The sequence below is a fragment of the Podarcis bocagei genome (assembly GCF_964188305.1).
Source record: "Podarcis bocagei genome assembly, chromosome: Z".
NCBI lineage: Eukaryota > Metazoa > Chordata > Lepidosauria > Squamata > Lacertidae > Podarcis > Podarcis bocagei.
This window is the reverse complement of record NC_138140.1, coordinates 5,180,838-5,186,837: the sequence shown is the minus strand read 5'-3', so window position 1 is coordinate 5,186,837 and position 6,000 is coordinate 5,180,838. Positions and strand designations below refer to the sequence as shown.

The 6,000-nt window shown below is 46.2% G+C and overlaps 1 long non-coding RNA gene across 1 annotated transcript in view; it reads left to right on the top strand.

Annotated features, from left to right (window-relative positions):
* Positions 1-965: 965 nt before the first annotated feature.
* LOC308579109 overlaps positions 966-6,000 on the top strand; it is a 262,636-nt gene continuing 257,601 nt past the window's right edge. Inside the window, exon 1 of the long non-coding RNA XR_014004293.1 lies at positions 966-1,113. This is a non-coding gene — a long non-coding RNA (uncharacterized lncRNA). The remainder of the gene's footprint in view (positions 1,114-6,000) is intronic.

The window sequence follows — 6,000 nt, the reverse complement described above, 5'->3', positions numbered from 1 at the left end:
GGCTTATTGAGAAGCATCCTGCTACAAACCAAGCTATCACACACTTAGTTTTTATGCATAAGAAGAGTACAGTGGTACCTCGGGTTAAGAACTTAATTCGTTCTGGAGGTCCGTTCTTAACCTGAAACTGTTCTTAACCTGAAGACCACTTTTGCTAATGGGGGCCTCCTGCTGCCACCATGCCGCTGCCGTGCAATTTCTATTCTCATCCTGAAGCAAAGTTCTTAACCCGAGGTACTATTTCTGGGTTAGCAGAGTCTGTAACCTGAAGTGTCTGTAACCCGAGGTACCACTGTATACTAAAGAGAAAGAGAGACCTTGAGGAGAGAACCCATAGTTCAGAGGTAAGAGTGCATGCTTTGTATGCAGAAGGCCCCAGGTTGAATATGTAGCATTTTTTCTGTAGTGGCACAATGAGTTAGTGTGCCTGGCTTTAACCAGAAGGTTCAAGCACACCCAGTGATGGTTGTGGGCAGAATTTCTGCATTGCAGGTGTCTGAACTAGATGACCCTCGGGGTCCATTCGAACTCTATGATTCTATGAAAACTATTAACTCAAGGATGGGGAACTGTGGCCCTCCAGATTTTGCAGGGTTGCAAACCCCATAATCCTTGGCCATTGGCATTGCTGGCTGGGACTGATAGGACTTGGAGTCCACCCATAGGAACGATGGCAGCTCAGTGGCAAAACAGTTTCAGCCCCCACCAACTGACAGTAAACACAGATAATACTGAGACAGCTGGACCCATGGTCTGACATGGTATAAAGCAGCCTCCTACATTCCTAACAGCTGGAAAGCATTAGGTCTGCCACCCCTGGATTTAACCTAAGCTTCTAAACAGATGTGAACTTCCCCAAACTTATTACTCCCAAGCAAATCCAACAGGAGGGGCTGCAGCAGCCAACATTGCTGGTGAGGCACTGAGTCAAACTGACAAACTGGAACGTGTCCAGAGGAGGGCAACCAAAATGGTCAAAGGCCTGGAAACGATGCCTTATGAGGAACGGCTAAGGGAGCTGGGCATGTTTAGCCTGGAGAAGAGGAGGTTAAGGGGTGATATGATAGCCATGTTCAAATATATAAAAGGATGTCACATAGAGGGGGGAGAAAGGTTGTTTTCTGCTGCTCCAGAGAAGCGGACACGGAGCAATGGATCCAAACTACAAGAAAGAAGATTCCACCTAAACATTAGGAAGAACTTCCTGACAGTAAGAGCTGTTCGACAGTGGGATTTGCTGCCAAGGAGTGTGGTGGAGTCTCCTTCTTTGGAGGTCTTTAAGCAGAGGCTTGACAACCATATGTCAGGAGTGCTCTGATGGTGTTTCCTGCTTGGCAGGGGGTTGGACTCGATGGCCCTTGTGGTCTATTCCAACTCTATGATTCTATGAGTCTGTGTGAGAGTCTTGCGGTGCTGCCAATGGCCTTTTTAGAAAGTTTAGCCAGCTCAGAGCACTTGCTCTTTCCCTTGTAATGAATGAGGTCTGTCTCTTTTCATGTTTACAAATCAGCCCTTTATTAAAATTCACCTTAATAGATCTCTCTTTGCTTAGTAAAGGGCAGCCGCTACTGTTGAGATTAACAGGACCAGATGTGAGTGGCAGAAATGATGGCAGCGGTCCCATTAGATCTTGCGCACGACTCTCATTTAGTCCCCTAAGAGACAAACTTCTTCCCCTCTTAATGAGCTGAGCAGAGAGTTCCATCAGAATCTCTTTTCCTAATTCACTGCTAACCTCCTTGATCTTTGCCTTGGCTCCCGGTGCTCTAATACAACTCTGTTAAAAGCACTCATTTGAAACATTGGCATAATGCAGAATAGCAGCTGCTTTCTGCAGAAGAGAAAAGGAAATGTACCTTATATTTCTCCCTCATAACTTCTGTCCAAAACCTTGTTTTCCTAACTTTCTTTAGGACCCTTTATATTACACATTAGCAACCTGTGGCCTGATTGCTAAATGCAGCCCATGACCTAATTTCTTGTGGGTTGCAAGAGGAGGGGTACAGGGGAAAGGGGTGCTATAAAGAAACTGGATGTCAGAAAAAGAGAAAGGGAATGGACTCACCCACTTTGGGGCTCTGACCCCGCCTGCTATCAATATGCAGCACCCCACATACTTCCCCTGGTGGAATCATTGAATTGTAGAGTTGAAAGGGACCACGAGGGTCATCTAGTCCAATCCCCTGTGATGCAGGAATCTTTTTGTCCAATGTGGGGCTCAAACCTCATGCTGTATTGACTGACTGAAGAAAATAGGTTATCCACCAGTGCTTCCTATGTAAGCCTAGTCATGCTGGAGCCAGAACCAGGCATGCAGACAGATTTCACTCACAGGGCTCTTTCCCATGAAACTGGTCTATATGCCTTTTCTTAGCATGTTGGTATATATGCTAATTGGTATATTGCCATTTGTGCAAAAGGCTTTTTTGTTAAAGTACATTGAAGCCAGGGCAGGGAATCTGGATCATGGTGAGAGCAAGGTACTTTAACCCTTTGCTGCCCATTTTAGTTCCAATCTGGATGACGACACAAATTTCCTGTTCACATTGGTCCTGATGTGGGATTGGGACAAATGGTTACATTCCCCTATCCCCACACCAGCTTCCCAATCCACAGTGTGGTTCCCGTGACTATAATGTCCTTTCAAAAAGGCATCTGCTGCACAATTGCTAGCTGCACGAACAGCATCTCCTCTTGTTTGGACTCTAATGACCCCTGATTCCTGCCTAAAAATGTACTTTAGCAATAGTATCTAGCTGTCAAATCTTGTATAGCACACAACTAGAAGCCTTTCAAGCAAGCCTTTCAAGGGGGCAGGGAGAGGTATGGCGATGGAGAGCAGAGGAGGGTGGTTCAGAGAAAGAGTGTTAGATACGGCAGATCTAGGAGAGCATACATAAGATGGGCCCTGCCGGATCAAGCCCATGGTGCATCTTGTCCAGCATCCTCACCATGGCCAACAAGATACCTGTGGTTTCCAGGAAATGGTATTCAGAAGCATTGCTGCCTATCACCCCTCCTGGTCTGCCTTCCAACCATAGGCACTGGCTCCAGGGGGCCAAGGCACAGTGGGCCCCCTCAGTGTTTTGATCATGGATGACAGAGAACTGGGTGGATGAGGGGATGCATTCTCAACACTCATCCAGCTTTGTCCTCCAAGGTACTTGGAGAAGCACTAGAGTAGGTCATTGGGGCAGGGGAACTGCTGTCGTACATAAAGATTCCACCCCTCTCACCACACAGCCAATCTGCTCAGGGGATCATAGTATTGTAGAGTTGGAAAGGGACCCCAAGTGCCATCTAGTCCAACCCCCTGCAATGAAGGAATCACAGCTAAAGAATCACTAGTAGGTGGCCATCCAACTTCTGCCTAAAAACCTTAAGTGAAGGAGAGCCCACAACCTCCTGAGTCTATTACACAGTCTTACCGTCAGAAAGTTATTCCTAATGTTTAGTCAGAATCTCCTTTCAGAAATTGGAATCCATTGATTCAGGGCCCACCCTCTGGAACTGCACAAAACAAACTTGCTAAATCTTCCATGGGAGAGCCCTTTACATATTTGAAGATGGTGGTCATATCCCTTCTCAGTCTCCTCTTCTCCAGGCTAAACATCCCCAACTCCCTCAATATCCTTCTTAAAGTGTGGTGTCCAGGATGGAGGACTCCAGGTGCGGTCTGACCAAGGCAGAATAGAGTGGTACTTCCCTTGACCTGGACGCTCCACTTCTGTTGACGCAACCTAGAATGGCAATAGCATTTATTATGCTGCTGCATCACACTGTTGACTCATGTTAAAACCCCTAGATCCTTTTCACATTAGTCAGCTCCTAATTCTGTTTGACTGTTATGGTCCCATAAGCTGACCCATGAATTTGTGTGAACACATGAATTCTGTATCTGTGGATGGGGGACAGTGGTGTTCATGCAAGCCCCCAACCCAACACTCCACCTGCATTCCCCCATGCACTCAGGTCCTATGTTGAGTGTGGAAGGTGTGCAAGCGGGCATCTGCTCACATTCTCTACAAGTGTGATAAAGTGGGTTCCCTGATCATGTGGCGTGTTGTACTCACAAGCAAGTGAAGGCATCAGAAAGCCTTCAAACGTCATTCACTCAAGCAAATCTGGCTGCTGTAGATCTGGGTGCCCAGCAAAGGCTTTGCCACTGAGTGACGTTCCCTCCCCTTGTTCTGCATATTAGTGGTGGTCCTGTATATTTGACACAAAAACGCTCTCATATATTGATGTGCAAGCTTTAAGTGGCATGGATTTTCAATCGTTTTAAACATCATCTGTAATTAGACACGTGACCTGATTCTCTCCATGCCCTTGTATCCCAGTAACTGGCTTTTCCTTCTTCCTACAAAATGCATTTCTAAAAATGAACCTTTAAAAAAAGAAAAGAAAAAACGATGCCTTAATGGAAGAGCTGTACTTTAATCCATGTCCATCTATTGATCAGGAGATAAAGTGCATGTTATTGTCACTGTCTGACTACAGTACAATGTATCGCCCCTTATACAAGAGTACTGCTGAAGCTTTTCATGACTTTGACTTTGGGACTCAGTTGCAAAGCCTTGAATACACAACACACAGGGATACTTAAAAGTACTGCCACTTTGCTTTTCCCTGTGGAGTTGGTGGTTGTGGGGAAAGCAATGATGTCCTGATACTTGCATGTCATGGTTAGTGTCACGAACCCCATGGGGATGTCATAGAAAGGGTGGCCAGATCCTAAGGAGGAGTGGGAGGAGATCAGGGACTTGGAACTAGACTACCCAGGGGAGGATCATAGGATAAGGGGCAAGGCAAACGTGTGGTGTGCAACCCATCCATTCATCAGTCAATCAGTCAGCCTAATCATCTTACAAAGCCATCCAAGTTGGTGTCCATTGCTACACTTTTTGCAGGGGTGAAACTAGGCTTTATTTTACTTGGGTCAAGACCCAGTTTGGCACACCCCCACCCCCACACTCACATTTGCATACATACACGAAGGCTGGGCGCCTCAATGGCGCTCCTCTGGAGGCTTAACTTGGGGCCAAAAACCCAGCTAGCCCTTCCCCCCAGCAGCTACAGCTCTGCTTTACAGAAGCAAATTCCACAGCTTAATGATGCACTGTGGGAAGAAGTACTTTCTTTTGTCTGTCTTCCAAGATTCAGCTTTATTAGACGGCCCTTAAATTTATGAAAGACGGAGAAAACCTTCCTCATGTACTTTACTGGTTCTTGCTTTCAAGGAAGCACTAATCCCATGCTGTAGCGTAACACTGCTTTGCTTTCTTTTCAACCAAGAGGACTAAAGGAGAGAGAAGGTGCTCACAAGTACCCCTGTGCCATGTTGCCTCTTCTCCAAACACTTTTCACTTGTGTGTGTGTGTTGCACATGGTGCTGGGGGGGGGGGAATCAAATGGTTGTGGTCATAGTGGCTCGAAGCCACCTCTAGGGGGACTGATGGACAGTGCAAGGGGTAAATTCTATCCCCCTGCCTGTGCCTTGAGAAACCATCTGCACTGGAAAGGAGCCTGCTGATATGCCTTGAGAATTTGTCACACTTTCAGTTTCAGCACCACAGCTCTTCTGACACCTTCTGTAAGGGAAAGCTGCACCCCTGTCCCCTCTATGCCACCATTTTGCAGGTGGCAAAATGCTGATTTCTTCAAAGGAGGTGCATTGGCGCATATCCCTTATTTTAATTTAAGCAAGTTGGAAGTGTGGAAGGCAGAAAGCAGGGGCTGAACGCAGATCAGAAAAACTTGAGGAAGTTTGCTCAATTCTTATTCTCCAGATTCAGATGTTTTAATTATGAACTGCTGGTTCGAGATGGTGTTGGCAGTTTTTTTTAAAAAAAAAAATACTCCTGTGGCAAAGAAGATGAGAAGTTGTGTATCAGGGGCTGCTAAATTGGGCTCTAATATATCTTCTGTGTGCAGCCCCTGCCCATCCTTCTCACTTATACACAGGGCTTTTTTCAGCTAGAACTCACTGAAACTCAGTTC